A 6,056-nucleotide genomic window follows, 5' to 3' on the forward strand; every position below is an offset into this window, starting at 1 on the left:
TGAATATGAATCCCATGAATGACTCATAGTTGATATCATCCCTTGATTTACCTCAAAAACATGCAAACAAAAGCATGACCTTATTCAGACGACAATGGATCAATTAGCATCTAGTCCATCACTCAAGCAATTCAGAGTATGTACCTTCAAAATGATAAATAAGCCCCTACTTCCACCTATCCTACGAAATAAGCCTTTGTAAAAGAAATATCAAGCAACTAAAAGAGAAAGAGAACTTAAAATATGTTTTCTTAAAGCCTGATATTCTCAATTTTCATTATAATACTTTCCTTATATTCATTATAGATAAAAAAAATTTTAAAGTAAATGTTGAAAGATTAGATAAAATGCTTTTGCTGGAGTAAATGAATGCTTTTTTAAACGGAATCTAGCTCCCTAGAGAAACGCGATACAGAGATTTTATATGTAGCAAAAAAAAAAAAAAACAGTTTGTAATATCGTGATACTTTGTTGTTTATTCCATGTGTTGTACCGGCTCAGATCGTGATTCTATACCTTAACATCTTCAGACATCTAAGCTGAAGCTCAGTCCCAACTGGGTACCTGGATAGATTCCAGAGGCAAATTTTCCTTACATCCTAGATTGTCTAGTGTTGGTAGGATGTGGGTTAACTCTTTTCAACTTTAGCAGTTAGGAAAAGTTTGCCTCTGGAATCTATCTGCCTGTCACCTCAGCTACTTTCCCTCTTGACCTAATTGTCCCATTGCACAGAATCTGTCTCTTACGCAGTAGAGAATATTTAAGCATGAAAAACTTTTACGAGTCAGGGAATAAAATTCCAAAGGTAGAATTGCAAGCAGTGGTGCTGCAGTGTGAGGATAGATTCTACTCAACACCTCTTCAAATCACATGACAAGTTCCCTGCCTCCTGATTGTATGGGGACAGCCTGGACGGTGGGGTAGGGGGCACATAAAAGTGTGTTAAGATTTAGCCATTGCTCTGACCCACTTCGGTGGCCTGGGAAACGGTCTGCTGGCTGCTTGAGTGAGGCTTAAAGAAAAGGAGAAAATATAGAACAAAATAATTTTCCAATTTATAAATTATCTTGCCTCACTCTTGCAGAGAACTATGCAGATTCTTTCTGACCTGTTCTCCTCTCTCTAGCCATTGATTTGTTTTCTCTGAGACTATCTAACCTACAAATACAGCTGGTCATTCTGCTGTGAGAACGTCACTATTTAATGACACAAAGTTTAACAGACTTGCCTTCTGTGCTCTAAACAGCATCTCTAAATCCAGATCACTTGGTTTTATAAATGTTTTCCAGAAAATTGTTATCAATCCTCTGGCGAGATGCCACATCAGACAGGTGAAACTGGTGCCATGGGTCACTTACTGATCTGGTAGTGTAGAGTACAGGCTACTCCATTAAGATGTTCATTCTCAATGGGGAAGATATCACTCCCAACTGGGTGAAAAATTGGTCATCAAGGGCAAACAAATATATATTTGTGTGTATAAAAGACAGATATGCATATAGCACATGAGCAGATATACAGTTTATCTCTGCTATTAAATTTGTATGGGGGAAATCTCTAAAATGTCTACAAAGCCTCTTTCTCAGGAGTAGTGATAAATGTTGAGAAACCCTGATCTACGTATTACAAAGGAAAGAGAACTAACATTTATGGAGAGGCTTTAACAGTTGCCAGCAGTTTCATGCACCGTCTTATTTAATCCTCACAATAGTCATTTATGGATGAGGAAACTGAACTCAAATAACTTACCCAAAGCCACACGACTGGTAGGTGGCATAGCTGAGGTTTGAGGCCAAGTCTGTTTCCAAAGCCTTTCTGCTTCCATTAAACCAGGCTGCAAAGTCAAAGTCAGTTCAGAGATGGCTGAGTCATTCTCTCTGCCCCCAGATATTTACCTTGTTGTTGGAGAGTAAGAACAGGAAAATAAGCAAATCACTAACAGTACGTATGTATATGTCATCACATTGTCTTTACCTTATGATGTACACATAGGACAAGTTAATTTGTCTATGTCAACACAACTGGCTAAGATGGTTCCAAACATTATGCTCCTCAGAGGTGCTCTGGGCCAATCCCTGGGGAGCCCTAGCAGCTGAAGGCACCTTAGCAGCAGGGCACTGCTCAGGTCATGACAGGGGAGGAGATGGCAGAAGTTTATCCTCCAGAGAACAGATGAGAACTGCTACCACCCTGGGGAACCCAGATCCACCTACAATATTCCTAGGACTGTCTGCTTACTCCTGGCACCTGCAAGAGCAAAGGGGATAGCATGGCTTTAACTAAAAAGCAAAAAGTATGTATCACGGTATTATTTTTGTAGTGTTTGCAGTAATAAGATACTCATAGAACTTGGACGGGTGGCTTACACCTGTAGTCCCAGCTACTCAGGAGGCTGAGGTGGGAGGATCCCTTGGGCCTGGAGTTTGAGGCCAGCCTGGGCAACATAGCAAGACCCTGTCTTAAAAAAAAAAAAAACAGATATTCCTAAGAAGACCCAAATTTGAAAAAAAATCAAAATGACAAAATGAAATGTGTTGTAGCAACAAGTTAGGACAGGGTCAGGAGACCTTCCAGATGTCTCCTTAAGCAATTCACTTCCCTTTTCTGAATTTCCATTTCTTCATCCATAAAAGGAAAAGGTGAACTAGCCGAAGTTTTCTTCCTCCATGGACAGACCCTTGGCGTGTGAAAGGGATTTCTTTGTATATCTTGGAAGAATTCTTCCCTTCTGGTCCTTGCTGATGACATACTTAGATTTGCCTCTGGATTCCTGGGGATGACACCACAAATGACTTCAGGTGATTGTATCAGGGATATACCCTGGAATGTCCTGGTGTCTGGCTAAAGAAGGAAAAACATAACAGATGCTTTTGGAAGGTTGGTGCTACAAAATCTGCGTTATGATAAGGAAATTGCTCTCAGCACTTTCTCACAAGAAACTCTGAAGTCAGCTACTTTCTGCGCTTTCATAAACGTGCTCTTCTTCACACAGAGCATGGGCAATGACCCTTGATTCTTCCTTTCCTCAGTGTGGCCCCTGGAAGCTATGTCTCTGCTGGGAACCCCAGCTTCCAGTCTGGACCTATGTCAGAATCATTTAATAGCTCCGTTCTACCCAGGAGAGAGACCTGGGCAGATAGGTTATCTCCCTTCTCATCCCCTTTACCAACCTCTTTTAGAGGCTTACCTAAGAGCGCAGTAAAGGAAGATGGCAATCATTGAGCCCTCAAAGTGTGTCAGGTCGTAGACTAAATACTTGTCCCTAGTATTTAATGGAATCATTGTAACAACTCTTTTCCAGTAGTTACCATTATTATTCCAGTTTTACAAATGAAGAAATTAAGTGTTAAAGAGCTTGAAGTGATTGCCCAAGGTCATAAAATGTCAGAGCTAAGATTCCAAGGCAAGTCATCTTGAGCATAGCTTTATCAAGCAAGTCACTTGAGCATAGCTCTATCAAATGGAAGTGGAATTCTTTTCTGCCCAAAGTGGTCATCTTGACTCCACCACCTTAGTTTGTAACCACCTCAGTGTTCCATGGCTGCCCAAGGGGACTTGATCTCCTCATACGTGACCTATCTGGGTCACTTGGTGAGTCAAGACCTAGAGAGAATCAAAATTTGAGTGTAATATCCTATTTGTATTTCCAATGAGTACATTCTTTCACTTCTTTGTATCTTTAGCAGCTTTTTTCTGTATCTTACATCCTACTCTCTCAAGAGGCTTGCCACCAATCTTCCAAGAACAGGTTCCTTCCTGCTGTGGTTAAGGCCAGTTCTTGCTTTCAGTGAGTCTTAGGAACACATCCTCCCTGTAATGACTGTTCCACAAGGGAGGTTCACTCCTGATGTCCTTTGGGCCCTATTGCCCTGCTAGATTCATTCATGCATATTTACTGAGCACCTACTAACTTCAAGGTAGTTCTAGGCACCAGGAATACAGTGGTGGAGAACCAGAGTCTCATCTGGCTGCAGACTTAGATGCACGATGTTCTCCTCTCGGGCTAAGGGGAAGAGAATAAATATTAGTGAGCAGCGATAGTATGTCCTAGTATTTATAATACATTGCCTCATTTAATCATCACTAAAGCATAAAAAGGCAAAGTTACTTATTTATTTTTTTTAGAGATGAGGTCTCATTCTATTGCCGAGGCTGGAGTACAGTGGCACGATCACAGCTCACTATGACTCTTGGGCTCAAATGATCCTCCCAACTTGGCCTCCAAGTAGCAGGAACTACAGGCATGCACCAGCACAGGCAAAGGTTATTATCCCCATTTTTTTTTTAAAAGATGGAGTTTCCCTCTGTTGCCCAGGCTGGAGTACAGTGACGCGATCTCGGCTCACTGCAACGTCTGCCTCCCGGGTTCGAGCAATACTCCTGCCTCAGCCTCCTGAGTAGCTGGGATTATAGGCATGTGCCACCACGCTCAGCTAACTTTTGTATTTTTAGTAGAGATGGGATTTCACCATGTTGACCAGGCTGGTCTTGAACTTTTGAGGTGATCCACTGGCCTTGGCCTCCCAATGCTGGCATTACAGGTGTGAGCCACCACACCCAGCCATTATCCCCATTTTCAAAGGAAACACCAGTGGGTCCTAGAGGTCAGATCACAGAAATTTAAAAAAGGTAGAGTTCGCAGGTGGATGCCAGGGACGATGCAGAGGGCCTCTTTTTCTTTTACTTGAGAAGGGAATTATTCTCCCGGAGTCCCAGCCTCAGAGAAATGCTGGGGAGAAGCCACATTTCTTGCCCCGGCATTTATGATCCTGAGCACATTATTCACATTCTTACTTCTTTCCAAGAGCCTAAATCCACTAAAATGAATACAGTTTAAGAAGAGAGTAATTTTTCCTGAAGTGAGTTAATACTGAGAGTGGTGGGAGAGTCCATGGGTTCTGGTTGCCAGGAAGAACTGAGCCCCACTCCATGGCAGCACTGCAAGGATGTGGTGGGACCACAGAAGGAATCATCACAGGATGCTGCAGGGAAGTGAGACGCAGGGCCTAGTGCCTCTAAGTTCCCTGAAGCAAGCATGCCACAAAAGCAGCAGTGAGCAGAACTGAGAAGATATGCGGACTGGGTGGACCAATAGGGAGGAGATGGAACTCCAGTGGATTACGGCTGAATTTCCTTCCAGTCCAAAGGGATGGAGGCTCAGAATAGAAGTTAAATTTTAGGGAAATGGCTGGGCGTGGTGGCTTACTCTTGTAATCCCAACACTTTGGGAGGGAGAGGTGTGAGGATCGCTTGAGGCCAGAAGTTCAAGATCAGTCTGGGCAACAAAGTGAGACCCTATCTTTATTTTTAAAAATGAAAATAAAATTTGGCCAGGTTTAGTGGCTCATGCCTATAGTCCCAGCACTTTGGGAGGCCAAGGAGAGAGAACTGCTTGAGGCCAGGGGTTTGACACCAGCCTGAGCAACATAATGAGACCTTGTCTCTATTTAAAAATGTAGGCGTCAGTCAGACATGGTGGCATGAAACCCGGCCGTGGCAGCCCATCTGCTCTGTGGGATCCACTATGTCCATAGGATGTTTGCCTTCCAGAATGACAGGGAGCTCAAAGTGACCCGAATTCTCAAAGAAAAGTTTCCTTGAGCTACAGTGATCAAAGTCACTGACATTTTAGGAGGTTGAAATTATGTCGAAATTTAATTTAATTAATTCATTTAAATTGAATTTAAAATGAAATTAAAATTGAATCAGAAGAATTTAAGCAGAAGAGAACTGTTCAGCAGTATCACAGGGTTAATCAGGCACTAAAAGAAGAAATCAAGGGATGCATGGATTGCAGATACTTACTTCTGTCCCCAAACACTGACCATGCCCTGGCTGCATGGAGGCTGCTGCTTTAAACTTTGGATGAACTTGACTGACACCATTCTTCCCTAGACATTCACCAAAAAATGTGTATATTTTGTTCATATACATTTCCATGTTATAATGATAGAAGATGTGTAATCCACTTATATGTTAATTAAAGGAAACAACTGAAGTTTTGAAGGGATAAATAAAAATGTAAAACAATTAAAAATGAAAATAAAACTATAAA

General features: G+C 42.0%; 1 pseudogene; it reads left to right on the forward strand.

Annotated features, from left to right (window-relative positions):
- The first annotated feature begins 5,473 nt into the window (after positions 1-5,473).
- Positions 5,474-5,825, forward strand: LOC105542753 (annotated as a pseudogene).
- The last annotated feature ends 231 nt before the right edge of the window (positions 5,826-6,056 follow it).

This window comes from Mandrillus leucophaeus, unplaced genomic scaffold, assembly GCF_000951045.1.
Source record: "Mandrillus leucophaeus isolate KB7577 unplaced genomic scaffold, Mleu.le_1.0 Scaffold267, whole genome shotgun sequence".
NCBI classification, from domain to species: Eukaryota; Metazoa; Chordata; class Mammalia; order Primates; family Cercopithecidae; genus Mandrillus; species Mandrillus leucophaeus.